The sequence below is a fragment of the Watersipora subatra genome, chromosome 2, assembly GCF_963576615.1.
Source record: "Watersipora subatra chromosome 2, tzWatSuba1.1, whole genome shotgun sequence".
NCBI lineage: Eukaryota > Metazoa > Bryozoa > Gymnolaemata > Cheilostomatida > Watersiporidae > Watersipora > Watersipora subatra.
This window is the reverse complement of record NC_088709.1, coordinates 55,030,298-55,052,109: the sequence shown is the minus strand read 5'-3', so window position 1 is coordinate 55,052,109 and position 21,812 is coordinate 55,030,298. Positions and strand designations below refer to the sequence as shown.

The 21,812-nt window shown below is 35.8% G+C and overlaps 2 long non-coding RNA genes across 3 annotated transcripts; one reads left to right on the top strand and one right to left on the bottom strand.

The window, feature by feature from the left end:
• Positions 1–1,161: 1,161 nt before the first annotated feature.
• Positions 1,162–12,334, bottom strand: LOC137388367 (uncharacterized). 2 transcript variants are annotated; one of them, XR_010977963.1, is made up of 4 exons: positions 12,185–12,334; positions 4,535–4,625; positions 1,856–1,998; positions 1,162–1,558 (listed from the first exon to the last, which is right to left on the bottom strand). It is a non-coding gene; the product is annotated as an uncharacterized lncRNA (long non-coding RNA). The 2 variants fall into 2 exon arrangements; XR_010977964.1 differs by lacking the exon at positions 12,185–12,334 and adding an exon at positions 7,652–7,774.
• A 297-nt stretch (positions 12,335–12,631) lies between these two features.
• Positions 12,632–16,274, top strand: LOC137387237 (uncharacterized). The gene is made up of 4 exons (XR_010977887.1): positions 12,632–12,799; positions 13,319–13,479; positions 14,378–14,512; positions 15,924–16,274. It is a non-coding gene; the product is annotated as an uncharacterized lncRNA (long non-coding RNA).
• The last annotated feature ends 5,538 nt before the right edge of the window (positions 16,275–21,812 follow it).

Below are 21,812 nucleotides of genomic sequence, written 5' to 3'. Positions count from 1 at the left end.
GCTCATGCTCTAATATTGTTCGATTCATTTTGGTTCAGTAAATGTTTGTTCCAGCTGTCTCAAGCCATTTTTAGTCCTAATAGTTCTATAAAACCACGGGTACGGGTACGCTGTAAGCCTCATAAGGACACAACAGAGAGCATTTAAATCCAAATTGCTGATTACAGCTGATGTCTGATCAGAACTTTGCAGGATAAAAATAAACTAACTTGAATTGCATAAAATTTGCAAAGTTCTCACAATTGTATTCACATAGTTAAACAGCTGCAAAATGGCTGAAGACTGTTTTGCCATAGATATGTTGGAGATTATATTCATGACCAGGGGAGTGTCCTACTACATGACTGACCCTGACACTATATTGAACTCATAAGTGATGTTACCACTTATACCCCATACAGAGTGAAGTAGCAGGGATAGCTCAATATGTATGTGTGCCTGTGTGTGTTGGTCTGCGTACTGCTACTCATGTTTAATTCTCAGCTTGACCTTTGGTGTATTTTAAATGCCAATGCGCTGGCTGAAGCTCACTACCCTTTCTTGAAGGTGACATTTACGAGCCTATTTAAGACCTATTAGCTATAGGAGACTGGGCAATGCAAAGCAGTGATGTCCTACATAAATAACCGCATGCTTTGTGACAGAAGGGCAATGCTTTGTTCACTTGCAGCTGGTCAGGCAAGTGAGTCATCATTGTTTACACTGAAAGAATCAAGAGACATTTTTGTTGCTACATGTAATTTGATATAACTACTAAAGCACACAAGATATTTGTTTCAAATTTTAGATACACCGCTTATACACTATGTATTTCCTACCCTGCAAATTTGTAAACATGAAGTTGAATATTTCATATAAAAAGTGCGAGTAAAAGTGTATATTGATGCACATGTATTCCAAAAGATATTGCAAAATTATCAATGTTGCCATATGCTATGGGCTAACATGTCAGATAGCTAGGTGTACAAACTGATTTCAAATGCATACACACTGGTACATCGTACGCTGATTGCAGTCTGCCATGAATATAAATGTTGGGTCTTGGGTGTTATGCAAACAGCATCAGCAAACTCGTAGAAAACAAGCGACAAATGGTACTCTTTTCTAGACATACTGTGAAAGGCTACACATGACTAAAGACGACCAGTTGGCTAAGCCTTGATCTGAGATTCCCTTGTTAGCTGCTACCTTTGTAGCCTCCTGATGAATTATAATCCTGAAATATCTGGAGGTGATATTTTAACTAACGTTGCGCTGTGCAGTGGAACGAGCATGGAAATCCCTGATGCAAATTGCTTTGTAAAACCGATGAAAGAGTTTTAGTGACCACCAGCTTGTGTATGTCTGCAGTGATTCCTTGTAAGTCGACACCCTGCCGTATGCTCAGTTCTGAGCCTAGACATATCTTTGTGATGACAGGATGAGGTGGAAACATACCACCTCTATCTTTTACACTGATTAGTATCGCATCAGGGGATGATGCGTAAACCTGGACAGGAGGCTATAAAGCTGGTGCAGTCATTGCAGTTGAGTTTTAAGCTCTGTACCTCATAACCTGCTAAATAAATATCATATGCTAATATTATTATAAAAAGCATATGTATCAACCATAAAATAAATTTAACTACATATCGCTGATCTGCTGCAGTATTATTTCAAGCCACTCTGCTTTCTGTATATCTGCTTTATACACTAACAATAAGTGAAAGTAGCTAATACCAAAATACATTTATATACCCAAATTATGCACCACAATATGAGCAGCCATGCAGTTTAGCATATGCAGCGAGGCTGCAATGTGTGCCAGATATTTTGTTTTGTAGAAAACCTGGAAATATTGGTCATATTTACCTACCGATGCACTCCACTATGTTCGAGCCAGACCTTGACAGTTCGATTTCCAGCTGTTCGCTTGATTTCAAATCATCATGGAAGTCATCGTCACCTTCTACATGACTCTTTCTTGGTTTAGATGAGAGAAGTAGAGGCAGGAGCCATCTGTGTCATTAAAATCACGTTTTAATTGCATAACACAATTGCAAAGAATGTTATTTTTAATAAATTTCGGTAGGTCTCAGGATCTTTTCACGAGTGACATCGGAATACTGTGCCAAAACTTATCCAAAGTTTCCAAACCAGCCATTGTACTTACCACTTAGATTTAATAGCAATTAATTTTAAAAATATTATTAAATTCACATAAAAGCTTTGCATCCATAAAGCTGGTTGCCGTATGACATTAATTAATACTCAGCATTTAGGTGGCTGAATGGCATGTGGTAGAGTCGCAAGTGGTGATAAGTGAGCATGCTAGTCACAGTAAATGTACTAAACATGGGCTAGTTAAGTTGAATCAAAAAGCACTAGAAACAGTATTGCTGTTTTTCTAGCAAAAAAGCCATTTTAAAGCTGATCCAAAAAATAGGTGCGAGCTTAGCAACAAGGGTAGTTACCATTTTTAGAACACATTCTCCTATTCTGTAATATATTTGATTGTTAATGTGTTTGCTTGCAGATTTCGATGCCATCTACCAAGTCCAGCATACTAATAAGTTAAGACGAAGAATCATAGTGCTATACTTTTAAAATTATAAAATAAAACACATTTGTCTACCTTTGGGTTGTTATGTATAGAGTTCCATTATAACATGTTTTATAGAGAAAACAAATAAAGCAATTGAGGATTTCAGGCCTATGCCAACATAGGTCTGACATATAAGTCTGACAAAGATACTGATGCTCAGCAAACCAAGCCAATCAATGATTAACCAGATTTTTGAGAATACAATAGAAACACTCATGAAGAGATCTGCCATCTTACAATATTCAGTTATAAGATACACAGTCTTACAAGCAACTTGTGTGGAGTATAGTATGGAAGTTAGTGATGTACTTGCGGTTATTATACAATGTATATAGTTAAAATCAATACACTCAGATTTTCAACAGTTTTGCTGGAAACAATTTGCTGTTAGAAAGTTGCTGGCAGCAAAATCACAAACTACTATCTACAACCACCACAAACATGCTGCTTTAGTAATGAACTTGTCAATTGAATAGTTCACTGATGACATAGAAATTGTAATGACCCTCTGTTTAAAGGATTATTAACTATAAGTGCTGGATTGGTGGTTCAAGTAGTTGGTTTATGATTTGCGAATTTATAAAGGACTGTATTTTAGGTGTAGATTTAATGTCAAGAATTAGACTGGTTTGTTTTAGTTAAAAAACTTTAAAACAGAATATATTTATTAAAAGTTCAAACTTTCAATAGCAAAAACATGAAATATATGAAGGCTAATCAAGTCAATGGCCGATGCTCATTGCGCAAGTCTAAAAATATAAAGAGTGATACAAGAGCAGAGTGATACGTAGAGCGTGAGTAAAATATGGAGTTCAAATTGTTTCTGATCTACATAGGCTTATATATGTTTGCCTAATCAGTCAGGCAATCGTCACATCCGTAGATCACAGACGATTGGGCGCTGCAAAGCTTCCTAGGCAGTAAGCGAGTAAGTACAAGGAAGCAGATAACATTTATGCTAAGCAGTAAAATAGCAGGTGCTAGGAAGTTGGAATAATAAATCTGCAAGTAGCCTGGGCATGGCTCTCGTGGGGATTGGGAGAGAGAGCCTGGGACACATCGCAACACGCGGGGAAGACAACTCTAAAAGCCGACTTCTGAAGTCGCTAATATCACAATCGCTATTTCCGAAGGAGTATCATGTGACGGTCTTATTTATGATCTCCGCGAGTATTATGTATTATTTTTAATCTGAATTGGCAGCAAACAAACGCTGGTTAGTAAGTATGAAATGTTGGTTGCATAATAAATCAATAACGACAGTTATATTATTTCATATGTTCAATTCATTATGTTTTGATTTAATTATAATAAAAAATTGAATCAATTGAATAAAAAAAATTCACAATAACAATACAAACATAGCAAACGAACAGCAATAGAACAACAAAAATGAATTGCACGCTGCTAGTAAAGAAAAGTTTATCTAGTAAAAAGTAATCTCAGTTTTATTTTACTCACGAGTATTATTATTCGCGACAGTTATTATGAACAACTCGGATCTACCACTGCAAAACGGTGCCATCTGAAAGCAAATACTCTTTCCGAAGCCAATAGGAAGAACTATAAATTGGTCAAAACCTGCGATAATATGTTGTAAAACTTGAGACTGTTTTGGTCTCAGTGTGACTATGCCTAGCTTTGATAGATGAATTTTGAATGGCTCCATTTTTATCAGTATAGGAAATGAAACTGCTAACGTGAAAACGCAAGAGAATAGTAGCCTATGGTTCCTATCGTTTTATTATCAAACGAGGTATTTCGTAACCACCCAGCCTATCAAAAAAATAGCGCTTTTTACTAGATCAAGTCACGTTACCGTGACAATAAGCTTTTAAACGCGCCACATCTAATACATCGTGAGATACGAATCTAACGACACGCTTCCATTAGTATCAGTCTGAGCGTCATATGTAACATATGTCGCTCGTTTTGCAGAAGTTATCTTACCTTTTTTTCGCTATGTGTCCCAGGCTCTCTCTCCATATCCACCACGAGAGCCATGCCCAGGCTAGCTAGCAAGAGTCCAGAAAGCTGTTTCCTAATCACATCAGAAATGGTTAAATAAAAGGGGATGAGTGGTTATGTAAGAGGTGTATAATACTCTTAAGACAGGATGCATAAATACTAATATAGAAGTTGAATAACATGATGAGTTCCTTTGTTTCACAATGACAAGTATTCATGGGGTGTGTAACTGAAGATTACAAATGCTGGTCGCTTCACAAAATGGCACCACAATGCACGATTATATTAGCTCAAAATTCAAAGGCAGACACTACCACTGAAGCTGCAATAAATTAGAACTGGAAACAATTGCCAAAAATGAACTAAAGTCAGATATATGCTTCTACTGAGAATACCCTCTAGAGAAGAAAAAAAAACATCAGTTTCTATTAAGCCCCTACAACAAACTAATAAGCATTAAACCTGACACCACTGCCCTACTAGAGCAGATACACGATGTGACCAACCAACAATATTCGTTATAATAGCTTTTGCATAACATAAGTTTCCTCTTAAAAGCAGAAAGCTAAATCTAACAGACTAAAGCTGCGGTCACAGCAGCCGATTTTGGGTCAATTCTCTGACCAATTTTTCTACTGACCGAGAATCGTATCGTGTGAACAGCGCAAACAAGCCTGATACCGATATAGTCCAAAGAGAAAATTTTTTTTCAAAGCCGATATTCTATTTGAGTAGCCAATGACATCTTTTTTACCGTGAGTCATAGTGTCATTAAAGCCTGGTTTCCATATGACAGCACAATGATCGTGCGCAGCCCAGTGATCGTGCACAATGCATTTTATAGGCCGCAATGCGGTGTTTCCATCTCGCGCGTAGGCACCACGCTTGCATTGGACAGAGTGGATAATTTCCTTACTTTTTCGTAGGAGAGACAGATTTCTTCGGAAAACAGCCCTCCGTTTGAATTATGGGATGGGTTGACAAGGTCTAGCGGTGTATTGTGGGATACATAATCGTGCGCACCCATCGCAAGGACCCATTCTGTTGGATCCTTGCGATTAGTGTACGCACGTCGCGCTATCGTCGTGTGTTGAAGTTTCCATATCACAGCTGGCCTACGCACGCAGGACGTCGCGGCCTTGTGCTGTCATATGGAAATCAGGCTTTAATATGAACACCATATTTGTCTTCACACCTGTGTATGCTATTGTCATAGCTTCACTCATGAGTAACCGCAACCCGGAAAACTGCTGTGGAACATATAACTGCTGCGCACATTATGTTAGCAAAAGATCGTCCTCCTTATGGTTATCCATTATTAGCGATGAGCAGTGCAAAATAATCAGGCAGTTTGCTAAAAAAGTTCACTAAAAACATTGTAGGAAACAGTCAGCAAAATTCAAGGAGTGACTCACTAAAATATATCAGCTAAAGTTATCTGACCCTGCAAATAAAAAACGGACAAAATCACCCACTCTCAGATCAAACTTGGCCTCTGCACAATGGCTGATCTGAACGCAGCTTAATACTAAAGCCTGGTTCACATATCGATTTCGAAACTCTGGCGGTAACTTGCGCAGCAAAACGCTTGCGGCACTAGGCTCGGTGGCATATGTTCACATATAAGCTACATCGCTAAACATAATCGAGGAATCACATAAAATGTTCGCTCGCCATGCCGTTTCTATAATGGTGACCTTCACCTGTACGAGCATTACATGAAGGTTTTGCCTGCGGCCTTTTGCGACATTTGAACAGCCCTAAACTATTGCGAGGCCGTCTGCAACTATCGGCGGTCCTTGGCTGTATTCGGCGCATAGGTTCCCATTTCACCGCTAATAGCATGTGGTGCTGTCGCCAGTACTTTGCGACGTGTATGGGAACAGGTGAGTGACCAGAGCACACATACACACACACAAACAAACTGCTTATGAATCATTCAATAAACTAGTGGACAACCAAAGCGACACAAATGATTGTCCATCCTGGTTAGGTTATTAAACTATTGAGGCACTCTGCTTGCGCAAACTCTAGTGCGTTCTATACAAGAGGTCAGAGGCTTTTCTGCTCCTTCCAACCTCGGACAAACAGCACAAATAAGCCTAATTGCCAAAGAAATAAGTATAACATCATAATTCATGTAGTAATTGGACAAGCACTGATCATTTTTAGTACCAAAGATGGCTGTGATTCTTTGTAAAGTGCTTAACCTCATCCTATTCTGATATTCGATATTCTAGAGCACTTGCACTATTTAATTGAAAAAATAAAATAAAAATCATGACTAGGCTGAATTATTAATAACAGTGACTATATACATGTAGAAACGTGTGTATACAAAGGTTACTGCTGCAGCAGAAGCTACTTTGAAAAACTATTGAAAAAGTTTTTATGGACGATACCAGTACAAATGTATAGCAATGAAGCACACCACGGTACTTTGTAGATTTAGCGATTGCTTTATAAGAAACTGAAAATAGGAATGTAGCAGGACATCTGAAATTGAAACGTCACATTAAAAGAGAGGTAATGGATTTTAAAATGACTTTATAAAAATGAAACAAATGGTAATATTAGTTAATAGTAAAAATTACATATACATTTAGTTAGTAACCTACAATCGCAATACGGATACCGAAAAAAAATGGCCGAAAATCACAATCTTGTGGTTAGTTATGCGTGTTTGCAAACTTGCGATTACAATCTTCGCAAGTTTAAATCCTCTGCGAAGCGAATTTTTTATTACTAAAACTATCCGTATACAACTGGACCGACCGACTAACGCTCACATTTATATATAGATTGAATGTCATCCGCTGCTAACAGTATTGCATTGTAACATATTGCCACAATTTATTTTACCATTGCTTTAACTTATTGAATAATTATATTAATTACACTAACTATCATGGTTGTTTTACTTTAAGTTTGGTCAGCTGCCAATGACATCTTCGATAACAGAACGACTTTGGAGAGACCTCTGCAAAAGGCTATGTAATATTGTATAGCCCTTCGGACCTCTATAGAACCTCTCAGCTATGTATGCATGTATGGACCACGTGATGTAATGGAAGGTGCACCAGTAATAGATTCGCTTACTTGAAACACAGCCTTTTAGTAATGTTGCAAAGGTGACACGCTAAAGCTGTGGTCACGCGATGACCGAACTGACTTAGGTTTGGAGGTTAGTTTACTTTGGGTCGGCTAAGCCACATGTCACATGGCATCCGAAGTCAGTTCGCCTCCTAGATACCATACGCATGGAGACAGGACACTGTTTCATTGGTAGTTTTTATGTATTTAAACTAAATATTTCTATTGTAAACAAAAAACTTTGAGGAACAATTATTAATTATTATTACACAGCAGACTTATCAGAAGATCGTTCAGCTGCTCAGAATAAATCACTCGATAGAAAAATTTTGCCAAACCTTCCATCAACAAAATTATACTTTTTGTTAAGATATGAATGTTTTTCTATGCTGAGTACATAACAAACAAAAACAGTCTTCATCATAGTACTGTGGTTTTACATAAATAAAACAGGCAACGATTATTCATCAGGATGAGTATGACACATTACTTATATTCTACAGGAAATAAAACCACAACCATTTTTTAACATTTATGCAAAACTCAAGCACAACATCTTACATGCATGCAACACAATCACAAGTCCGGGAGAGCCTGGTCATAAATTGTTTGATGTTGTTTATTTAACCAAATAAAAAGATCGTCCCATTTCTATTTACCTTTGCTCACACGCACGTAAATAGAAATGTGACGAGTGCTCGGTAGAATTTTAACCAGCCAATAAACGCAAGGGTTCGACCACAAAATTTTGAGCAGGATCGAAATGGTTCGTTTCAGCCAGAAATGTCTTCGGCTGAACAGTTTACAACTGACAGCGACGTTGTTTTGTGTCGTTTAGTTCATTTCGGCTCTCACGTGACCACTGACCACCCTTAAAGAGTATTGATGAGTAAGAAATTTGTAAGCTGCGAGTCTAAGATACACCGGTAACTGCTCAGTTGAGCGATAATCCCATTGAAATACAATTCTTGGATAAAGGTCCGGCCACACGTAACGAATTATTCGTTTAATCTGACCGAATCCACGAATTTCACAGAATTCACAGATTTATTCTGCCGAATATCATAGATTCGTCTGAGCTGTGCATGCACACCGAATTCGTTAACGAAACGTTTTTAATTGGGTAACCAATTGTTTTTAGCGAGCACGGTTCTAGTAGCTTTGACAAGTGGTATAGTCCAAGACACGTACGACGACCCACAATAAAAGTATGACCGCGATATGACTTGATACATACGATGCAACGGCCTATATGCGCTATTGTTGGTTCTTTCTCGTTGGTTCACCATGACAGGAACTTCTCATCGTGTATCCAGAATTTTCTTTTAGATGTTTTAGAAGCTTTGAATTATTTCTTTTTCAATAATAATAATTTCTTTTTATGCAGCAAAAGCTTCGTCGCAAAAACAGCCGCTATCTCTAGCGCATATAGGCAGTTGCATCGTATGTATCAAGTCATATCGCGGTCATACTTTTATTGTGTGTCGTCGTACGTGTCTTGGACTATACCACTTGTCAAAGCTACTAGAATCGTGCTCGCTAAAAACAATTGGTTAGCCAATTAAACGCGTTTCGTTAACGAATTCGGTGTGCATGCACAGCTCAGACGAATCTATGATATTCGGCAGAATAAATCTGTGAATTCTGTGAAATTCGTGGATTCGGTCAGATTGAACGAATAATTCGTTACGTGTGGCCGGACCTTAATACTGTGATAGTGTGGCATCATGCGGATCGATCACCCATAGACTCCCCTTCAATCTATTGCATGTGTGTTTCTATTAATAAGACAAAACTGTCACCATAGAGCTATAAGCTGGGCTGACTAATACTTTTTAACGAATGCCATAGCTGTTTAGTAGTTAAAAGTTACCGGAGAAGTGGAATTGTCTGCTCCAAGGAGAGATAGCTTTATTGTTGCAACAGTATGTGTAGACGTGAACAGAGCCGTATAGCACACATGTGAGCTCTACGACCCTGAGAGTGAATTTTAAAAAGCTGAAGTTTTTGTTGTTGATGAAAAGCAGCTTAGCCTCCAAAGCTTTAGTTTTAGTTTTAAAGGTTGACTTGCGACAAAATTCACATTACAGTTATTTGGTATCAAAAGATTCACCATGTCTTACATTGTTGTGTTGTAGGTGCCAAATATGTGGAAATGTGATTACAAGCTCTTGAAAGCTCAAAAACAAAAAGCCGTCGTAAATTGGAATCTGTTTATTTCTCTGACGTAGTTCTGACAGTTTGGTTATTGTCTTGTTACATGATGTTCTCATGTGAATTGAAAGGCCGATAAAAAGCTCCATATAAAACTTATCGTAGCACTAGTTTATGACAAACACTTCGGGTTTTACCGAAGACCCCATATCAAATATAGATGCGCGCTACTTTCAATTTTGTTTTGGCTTGATCTAATCGTCACGTCGTAATCTGATCATGTGACCCAATACTTCGCAAATAATTTTTGCAGCAATTTTCGAATATCACATGTGACCAACAGGCTCGTCATGATTATCAGACAATGATATGTACGCCTTCGAACTAAGGATAGAAAGTTTAACGACTTTTTACGGTAAGTTATAATATATCAGAGCTAAAAGTGACTGCATTACAATGACGATAAAATAGACGCGTAAGAACAATAGACCTGGTTTTATTGAATGTGTGAAATATATTTGTGAAAATATTTCGACGAATGAGGTTGCATGAAAGTGTAAACAGAAACCATCCTGTAACAACTACGTCCCATTTGAGCCGCTTTGGAAAGAGAATTCAGACTACGGCGGTCTCATGTGGCTGCGATTAACTGTTGGTTTTTTAGCTTTTAAAAGCTTTTAATTACATTCCCATATAATTTGCACCTACAACACAACAGAATAAGACATGGTGCATCTTTTGATATCAAATAACTGTAATGTGAATTTTGTTGCAAGTCAACCTTTAACAATAGGTCATATATAACAATCTTATTTTTTGTTCATGAAATGACGAGAACACCTATTGTAGGTTTTCGTAAACAGTGTTAAATAATACAGTGTGATATTCACTGTTCTTTTGAAACCTTTGGCTCAGTTTTTGTCGTTGCTTGTCACAGTAGATATTACAAATAATTAACAAAACAATGAAGTGTTCAGTTATTGTTATTAGCTTGCTTATATGACATTGTCAATTTACTAAACAAATCTTCCTTTTGCAATTAGAAAAATAGTTTGCGCCCATCTGGGGCATTGGTCAGTAATGACACAAGAAACAACCATCGTAACCGAGACTGTCAACTTGCAGAAAATTCTCAGATAGATGATTTATACAGCTTAAAGGCAATTACGCGGCTATATCAAACAGTCAGTTCACATACCCGTTGAAATGATTGTTGTATTGTCAGATTTGCTCTTTACAAAATAAGAAAAAGGGGGATGCACCTTCAAAAAAATTTCCAAACCTTTATGCAATCTTGTTGTTGAATTTAACTCGAAGAGAGATTATCTCATTTATATCAACTTGTAAAAATCACAATTAGATAAATTACAGAATTTAAAAATTACAGTTACTACATGGTCATGTCATAATAATTAGTCTACATGTATTTGCTAGAATAGACCATGGATCCGCATAAAGTTACTTCCACTTGGCAATGCTTAAATAATTTTGGCAAAGATAAATTTTCTTAGAATTGTGTAACATATTAGCAGACAAATCACTGAAAATTATGTTTTTTGCAAGGAATGTTAGAAGTGAAAAGGTTGCTTTGCTTGTTGTCTGATGGATTATTTTTGGACTCAACAAAGTTTCATGCTGTAAATAAAAAATGATTATTGAGTCTTGACTGACAACTTGCAACTTCGTTTTTCTTATCAGTCAGTACAATAAATAGTTGTGTAACATAAACATGATGTACTGCTCACAAAAGAATCACCTCAAAATCTCTTTCTCATAAAAGAGTCTTCAACTTATTCACTACGTAATTCATTTTAGGTTGAACATAATTAATTTGTATCAACAAAAGCCATTCAAACAGCTGCTCACAAAATGGGTCAGGCCAAACAAGGCAAGTCTTCGTCGGATGCGATGAAATTCGTATGCTCTCTACGAGCGCGTTTCAGAGCTTTTGTGCTTATAGATGTTGGGAATCATCCGCAATTAACGTTTCACATGAAATGAATACAAATGCTATATATATAATACTTATAAGAATCCTTTACTGTCAGTTTCACATGAGCACACACTACAATAGTCTCCATACTAAGCATTTGAACCAAGAAAATTTGAATCCATTCACTTGTAGCTACAAAAAGAGAACCAAACCACATAATATAAAAAAGCTCCAATGAGGGGCTTCCGTCTGATTTAAATTGTCTGTAAGCCCCACAGAGGGGCTTATAGTAGTGCATGAGTTAAATCGGTCACCACAAGGCAAATATGGTATTCATTATTCGATATCAAGTTGATTTCAACCCTTCGGGCACCATTTTCGCAGGTCTGCGAGTGTGCAGTGGCTTTGTGTAAGGCAGTTTTGTAACTGATCAACAATTTGAGGTTTCTTACCAAATAGCGTCAAATCACGTCCATTAGTAGTGAATAAATCACTCGACGATATTTATTCAGAACTCTTTTAGCAGTTTTAACACGACATCATGAGTATAGGCAGCGGTAATCACATCGGTAGTTTCAGAAAAAATCACCAACTTGTCGGAATCTCCAACAGGTATTCGGCGTTAAGTATGACTCGCTTGGTCTTCCATAACCGTGGTTTTACGACGTTTTGTCAGTTTACGTCTATTAAATCTTTACAAAGAGATTAAACGCGTTTTTGTATTACTGTATAATGAACCAAAATATCAACCGAGATTGTTTGTGGGCATATACATAGAATTTAGTTATAACTTTTCGGAATTTATGAAGTTCGATGCGTGGGAAAGCTAAAAATCCGCATCGTACTCCTTCGAAAGATTTCGAAGGTATGCATTTACATCGTATTATGCCTGAAAATATCGGACAAGGCAAAACTAGGAGGAGGAAATATCCGCCATATGATTTATTTTTCCGGTTGTTGTAGTTTAATTAATGATTTAACGATGCTTAACTCATCTGCAATACTTGCAATAAAATTCACAATATAGTAATAAATGATATTGACGCTCTTTGCGATCGTTATTGCTGGTGAGTAAAGTTTTTTGCATTGGTACAAATTCAAGTTTTTCTCCGTAAATAAAACCGAGTGTTAAAGACTGTGTTTCTAAATAATTGCACTCCATGGTGGTAAACTGCAGTGGATTATCGTTCTTGGATGCGTTTGACGTTGGAAAACAGCTTGAAAAGCATCAGCTTGCAAGTTTGAACGCCATTTCCTAAACTTAATTTGAAGAATTCTTTCTTTGCCATTATTTTTGTCTCCAAAATTGTCTCCATAAAGATGAAGATCTATACGCATATATCAAATGAGTAAAGACATGTTTGTTAGTCACTGAGCTACTAAACTTGTTATTCAGTTGGAAAATGTTGAGCAATATTAGTAGTGACCAACCAGCAGTTTTTAGTGGCCAGATTTAGGGTTTGCAACTACAAGGTTATTGGTTCAATCTCAGTCCAAGTCCATAACCATTAGATTCTTACCATATAGATAGTTTATCGATTTGTTGTTTGCAAGATCTCTAATGTGGTTTGTTTGCGATTTTTTAGAATGAATCTCACAAGATCTGGCCATTATCCTTGCAACTAATCGTCTAATCGTTATCTAGTCAATCACCACTACTATGGTCAATTTGCCAACCATACACCGGTTCGGCTCAACAGTAAATTCTCCATAACCAATTGAATCGGTATCAATAAATGTGGGACAGGTGAGATCTAGACATATTTCTTGCATTTTTCCATCACTATTGCAAATTTTCCATGTCTGTGTTTTTATTATACATGTTGTAGGCTTACTAATATGTTATCAATATGCTTTAATTCAGCTACATGGAAAGTTTGTTTATTTGTGCCCTAAGCCCTTAACGTCGTGACAACCATATCAAATTCGATAAACATACCATATAATATTCAGTACATAAGACCAGTCCTTCTACTGCAATGTCGCCTCGCGCACTGACCAGTGTGTATTTATGCTACACCTACAAGCTTCCAGCTCGCTGCGCTGGAAGATGTTACCATAGAGCATTTGTGTTTGAATCCCAACAGTGACTTCGTTTCTTTCATGAATTTAAATAGTATTGCTGCGGTGTCTGCACAAAAATATGACGGTAATGTAATTCATGGCACGATTTCTAGTAAAATTCAACTTCAAAAACCGTTGCAAATCAAAATTACATGATATCACATATAGGAATTTATTTATAAAATAGTGAAATACCAGTAATTCTACTCAATGTGAGCTGATTGGAACACCAGGTCCCCATTATTCACCATTCGAAATGTCATCACTAGGATTCTCTTCTGGAATTACGTGATATGTTTTGAATTTGATGTTGGTTTTTGTAGTATCCGCCTACAAGGCCACACTTCAGTATTCCATTTGACACATCCACTATTGGGCATTCACACCTTTTTCTTGTACATGAATCACGATTTCTGACAGAAATCTGTCTTGCGGCATTGCTACTCTGTTGAATACCTATTATCCGAGGTAGCGGTTTTGTTCTTGTATTGAGGAGAACCAGTACGTTGGTTAAGGGCTTGTTTTTTGTTCTCTGTGATCTTCACTATAACATGCTACTCTCAGGCTTTTGTTAATTGTAGTATTCCCGACGGCGCCAAAAAAGGCGTCCTTACTGATGGTGTTTTGAATGCCATTTCTTCAGCTACGCATTGCCCGCCTCTGATCCCGATTGAACTATTAGCGAATAAAAGATTTGGGCCATGGAAGAGGTCACGGTATGTACATGTCAAAACCAGGATTTTCGAACCAAACTTCAGATCTCGACTTGTACTCTTGAATTTACGATAGATCTATAGTTACTCTCCCTTTAACTGTGATTTTTGTTATTGAAAGTTGGAAAAATTAGTTTCAAATTTAGAAATGCTGTAGTACAAAACGTAGATTTTTTTGGCAGATTGGAAGCACATTTCAACACTAACTACCTAGCACATCAGAATTTTAAGCAGAGAAAATATGGAAATCTAAGAGTTGTGTGCACGTGTACATAATTAAGAAAGCAACTCTTGAAAGTTTGCATTGTGTTAGATTATGTATAACTTGTGATAAGCATGTTAGGTTGAGAATCGTGCTGCCTTTTACCAAAATGTCAACTTAGAGCTAGTAGTGCGATGTAATTTCTTTTTCTCTTTTTATGACATGATTTTCAGCTATTTGATTGTGATATAAGATAGGTATGATTGAAGAATTTGACAATATGTAAGAGGCAACAATAGCTGATTGACTATGTATTTTTAAAAGAGTGTACGCGCTAATTCAAACAAGCTTATAAAGGAAATTGAAAAGGCAGGCTGCTCGCATACTTCTAGATCAACTAAAACTTACAAAATCTTATCGTTTAATTTTTCATTAAATATCTGCACGGCGTTTCTTAAAGCTTTGGAACAATCTGCAATAGCATTAGCAGTGCTTCTCATTTACCTGCGTATATAGCTGTTTGCACATATAGCGTCTCATCAGAAAGGTTAACCTCCAAGTAAATAACTCGACTAATGCGGAGTTGTTAGCTTACAGTTTGTTATTATTTTTTAATGGATATGTCCAAGTTTGTGTTTTTTGCTACATGAGATTTACTAATTAATTTACCGCATTGCTATTCTACAACAACTCTTTTTAAATTTCAAATTATTAAAATGATAATTCAGCATAAGAACAATGCGACTAGGACATTAGTTGCTTCTGAAGAAACTTACTATTAGCGCAACCCTAAATATGATATGCTTGTGCATTTTTCATAATATGCCAATATGAAGTTGCAGCCTTATAGGAAGCTCAGTTATGAAGCCATTAAATAAAAAGCTGATTAGGATGATTTTGAAAATATGGTGGTTGTGCACTCTTGTATCCACCTGTGCCTATTATGAGGAATCGCGATTCCAAAAACTTGAATGAGTGGACAATATTACCTTATTATAGAGTGCCCACAAATAGTGAAAAGAAAAGTATTGCTGGTACTATTTCATGTATCTAGCAAGTGACACTGTGATGTGGCAGATCAACCTCGATGTTCATAATTACTTTGTTAACAGGTTGTTGCCATATTTAGTTTATACTCATATTTGCTTTGTTTGTATTCTGTACTTTTTAGCAGTTCTCATCTGCTAATATAAATGCTTCTTCACATTTCAGGGCTTAAAGGATTGTACTGTAATCTGAATTGTTGGATGAAAGAACAGCCTTCGCCACCACAATCCAAGGACGGACGAGCTGGAAAAACTTTAGTCTAATGTGGTAAAGCATTTGGTGGACTGTAGCATTATTCACAAATATGATCATAGCTTTGCTTGTTTGTCTCTGTGTATCATTGATATATAATTTATTCTGGTGTAAAGGTTGTGGTATTTTTCTGCCATGTTTTGATGATGACAATATATATAGAGTTTAGTCATTTTATAGCTATATTTTTATTGTGTTTCATATTATTTTTTGTTATTATATCATGCAACTGTTTGTACCAAAATATACAGCTTCGGAACCATGCCCTAACTATTGAGATGCTCACAAAGATTATTTTAAGAATAATCTAGTAAAAGTCTTCGTATATATCTAAGGTGCAATATTTGTTGAATGTCCGTCAGCCTTGAGAAGAGATGTTGTGTGAAGGTCAAGCATGGCACATTATAGAAAAATTAGGTTGCTTCCGAGACGTAATGTTGGCGGAATGTTGTATAGCTTAAGGAAAGAATATTGTCGACGGTTATGCTCGGTACATTATAGTAACATTGTACGCAATTCATTAGAGGAACATTCTGTGAAACATCAAAATGTTAGAAATTGTCTACACAGTTACATCCCACTAATGTTCTGCACGAAAACGTTCCTGGGATGTTGGCTAATATCTTTGAGGCAACATCATGAAAGGCATGCTTGTGGAATGTTCTGTAACATTCTCCCCATGTCGCAGGAATTTTGCACCAGATCATCTGCTGAATGTTCCATAATGGTGTAATGCCATACTGTTCCGAACATATTAGAAGACAATATTATGTGAATGCTTATACCCAGACATTTCAAAGTAGCAATCCTGTAACATTGCTGGAACATTCGATAACAATGTTTTGTAACAACGTTATAATAACGTTAGCAAACCTTTTCCTCGTTCTAACGTTCTAGCTAGAATGGTACAAAAACGCATGATTCATTTTTTGGAAGTTGTCCCCTTTTCATAACAAAAAATTATTTAAAATGTAACAAATTAAAAATGTTATAGATTTTTCATTACAGATATAAAAACAAACAAAATAATGAAAAAAAATAATGATAAATTTGAATGATTTATGTAAATGAAATAAAAATTCACTACAAATTTCAATTTTCGCACTTCATTAGACATATCGCAAAAATGACTAGGGTCCATTAGCTCTGTCTATCCGTTAAACGGGTCAATGTAAGACGCGACAGTGTGAACTCATCGCAACTGACCAAGTCGCTACATATACATGTTGTGTCAGATGGTTGGTGGTAGTCTATCTACCGATTGACTAACCTTCCGTGTCGTCTGACAAGCCGACGCGTATGTAAATCATTTCGTTAGTAGAGCGAAGCCAATGCCCATTAACTTGTTTGCCCTTATAATTATATTTCGTTTTAGCTCAACGCGATTTCCGCGGCATGGAAAGCGATTCTCAGTAGCTTGGAATATTGTACAATAAAGGTGGAAATCCCTACGCGTCAATGTCCCACCAATGTTCTATGCGTAACCTTCCTGGGATGTTAGCTAATAGCCTTGAGACAATATTATGTAAGAAATGTTCGTGGAATATTACGCAATGTTCTCCCAATATTGTGGGAATGTTATGCAGGATCATTTGCTAACATTCCAGCAACGTAATTCCCACATCGTTGCTGGGACGTTGTGGGAAATACGTCCCAGCAACGTATTTCCCACAACGTTGTAGGGACATTATGGGAAATATGTTCCAGCAAAGTAATTCCCACAACATTGATGGAACGTTTTGAGAGTTACGTTCCAGCAATATTTTTCCCACAACGTTGCTGGAACGTTGAAAATGTGTCTACAAATAATCTTGTGACAACGTTACGATGTAACGTTTCTGGGACTTTTCGGAACCTCCCTGGAACGTTCTGGGAACGTAAAATTGTTAGTTGGGAGGTCATAAGTACATGTTGATCAAATGTAAATAAGAGACAACCTATGAACTAAATTAACAATTACACTGTAAAACTTTAAAAACCCATGATACGGTAATAATTCATTGCTAACTACAGACCAGCTTGAAATTTCTGACCATTGGTGAATAAACTATTTGTGTAATAAACTGCAACTAAGAGTACTGCATCACATAACACACATGTATTTTTAAGTAGATACTCCGAATGTTTATACTCATCAATGAAGTATGAGGCTATATGCCCAGGTTTTTAATATGCAATTTTGTCTTAGTCTTTTACATAATAATAATTTTTGTATTGAGTTGCAGAGATTGAGTATCGTATTCTATGATGGCTAACTGCTGTTCTAGTTAGTAGATTACCAAATCAACTAAAATCATAGGTACTGCCAACTACATAGAACCTCTTGTTCTACCACAACGATAAAAAAAAATTATTACTTATTTCATTGAAGAAATGAAATTGTCTTACCATCACATGTTGGTGGAATTGTCCATGAAGTATTGCTTTGACAGGTGATAGTGTTCCTTCCAGCTCCAATCTCATATCCAGGAAGACAAGTATAGTTTGCTGTGTCCATATACTTAGTCCCTGTTATAACTGTTGCCTGAGCATCTGATTTCTCAATAAGCGGTGGAGGACCACAGGACACCCCTAAACCAGGTTTTTTACCATTTTAGTTATTTAATAGAAAAGACTTTTAGTATCAATATGTTAGCAGATAGTACATATCTCACTAAGAACATTATAGATGAATTTTTTGCCATTTTACTCATCTCAAATGCATACCTCCATGTGAGATTAAAAAATATTTTGCAAAGATGCAGGTACTAATAGTTTACACTGAATAATATTTTTAGTTGAATCAATACAGTACTATTATAGTAATCTCTAAACTGCAAATGCAATCTTGCTGAGTGATGTACGATGTAAAATCATCAACAACAATGAAATACTTTTTCCCACTGAGATCTCGGCCTCTCAAATGTCTTTTGATTAGGTTTTTTAGATTTTGGAATAAACTACATACAATTAGTGGTGACTACCAGTCACCTTTGGTACTGCTTGCAAGCAAATGTGCAGAATGACTATGAACCTCTTCATAAAAAATCACCAAAGAATAAAGTCAGTCAGTCTCTTCAACAATTTTTCTATTGTGAAATCCTTGTAGTAAGCTGTTGTCGCATCAACTTTGTTTTTGATGAACAAATATAGATTTTTATTTCCATGTTCTCAACAAACTCTTTCTGTTATAGTTTTCTATTAACTTAGTTAGCACCATTGTAACAAAAATAATAATAAAACCATTTTCTTTGCATTTTTTTGTTACATGCTAAACCAAAGCACCAATCGAAACCTCAAAGTCAGAATAAGATAGCGCTAGCATACTAAGCAGAGGTGAGAGATATTACATACGAGTGCAGTTTCTCCCATCCATTTCATAACCAATGCTGTTGCACATACATTTGCTAGAGTCATATGGGTCAGTGCAAATTGCGTGTTCACCACACTCATATGCTGCATGTACGCAGGAGTTGTAGTTACCTATCAGCAAAGAAATAAAACAACCAGTCATCATTCATAAATGCAGTCTGAGTGTAAGGAGTGAAGCGCATTGTAGTATTAATACTCATGATTCTGTTCTCACACTTCTACAACAACCAAAATAACGGGAGCTCACATATTCTTGTTAAAAAAGTTTAATTAAACATGGTCATAAAGTGTGTTTATCTAGTAATAGTTCTGACATTTACGTGACAACTTGATAAAATTAATTTATAATCATTTTTCGAATTTTTGTTTTTAATGTTAATAATCAAAATTCTGTTGCATCTTGAACACCTCTATTATTTTTTTTGCCGTATTTTTCAAAAATGAATGTCGTATATTATTTGGTATGCAAACACAGAATGTAAAGTCAAAAATAAGTTTGTTTTTGCTACATTGCTATAGGCTATATTTTTGTTAGTTCCTAGCTTTGATGCTGAATGTTTTATACTGCCTGTACTTGCGTTTGTAATAGCTCATTATCTACCTGAGGTGGAACCGTTTTTAATCTATTAAAATGTAAAATATGATTTATAATAAAATATTTTTACAATGCAACAATCTCTTGTATGTAGCATTCTCAAAATTTTAGAACTATTTAATATGTTTACAGTTTTAATTTCTGTAGTGATCTGTGTTTATGCAAATAATATTTATTCATTGAACCTCTTGCAAAATTTATTGACCTTCTTTCTGAAGAAACTTCTTTCTGAGAAAGCTGAGTTTAAAATATTTTAGCAATTCCAATAAAATTTTAATGAGACATAAAATGGTACTTTTTAACACGTTTGGTACTTTTGTGTTGAAACTTTTTAAACTCATAAAAAAGTTTGAAATCGGAAATTTACAGAAATAACACAAATAATGGTTGGTGTTGAAGAAAAAACATAAACTTGTTGTTGAAATTAGTTGCAAAGAAAACCAGGAAAAATTCAATAGTGGTTTTTTGTTTTTTATTTGAAACAAGTGAGTATTTTTTCTAGCACAAACAATATGTAAGTTGAAAAAACGGACAGCAATAATTTAAATCTTAACTAGATTTTCTCGTAATGGCTGTGTGGTGTCTTTGTGTAGAAAATGTTTCTAAATTGGCTTGCAATTAACCTACACTAAAGCTGTTGATCTAAAGTTAATTCAGTCAACTATGAATATTGTTAGAGTCACAATGATTGTAAACCGAACAGTAAATAGTATAATGCTAGTGTATAGATACACAGTACACTGTTGTAAGGTTTGTTACATATTGTTACTAATGTTTAAATGTATATGTACACTAAAGAGCTAATTAAAATTATTGAAACAATTATCTACTGCGATTAACTTAAAACATTTTTTCTAGTGAAAAGCAGTGATATCGATTTGGTTAAATTGAGTAAATTAAGCTACTATGTTGCTTAAGTTACTATAATAAGAACTGGAAGTCATTAAGGTTGTTAAGCCATGAAGCCAGCACTAATGACATTACATGAACACACAATGCCTGTATGCATGTTTTAATAGATATAATGAGTGTAGCAACAATAAGTTCAACATATGGCAAGTATCCTGTGTGGTTTAATGGGTTAGCTTGCATGATGCAGAACTGGAAGTGCCATGCTCAAAGCTTCAAAAGTTCCTGTACTAAGTACGGTACTTTAGTACTGTTAAGTGCTGTACTATTTGCTTTAGTCGATTTTTTGTAGCAGAAAATTTTAAACAGAATATCCTTTTATAATTTGTATGCCTCTAAAAGGTTGTAACTGTTGAACCAGAAGTAACTTAATATGCCCACAAATACTTACCCAAAAATATTTTTCACATTATATTAGTAATACCTCTAAAGACATAATTGCCTTGTTACAAACATTTGGCTGTTACCAGCTACACTCGCTAATAAATCTCTGATTTATTTTTAGCTGGTTTATTTTTATTTTACAAATGTAATGTTTTTTATATTCTGTAACAAAAATTAACTTTCTACAATCAAATAATGGTATAAAATAATTTGAACTTTCTTAAAAGCAAAACCTGAATTAAAATGGCATTTCAACGACATCCATATGCATAAAAACTCAAGAAAGTCTGTTTTTAGCTAGATTAAAGTTTAAAGCTACTAAAAATTACGTTGTAATAACATCATAACAAGAAAATATGACAACAGAAAAGTCACTCCAAATCTTAATGACTCACCTTGCCAGCGCATGCGGAAACCTGTTCTTACTCCTACAGTAGCTGTAGTAAAGGTAACCTTTACAAATTCTCCTTTTATGACTAGAGTTTCTCTTGTTGTGAACCGTTGTAACAGAGTGCCATTCTGTGCATATACCTAAAGGAAATGCAATTTTTCACTTTCAACTG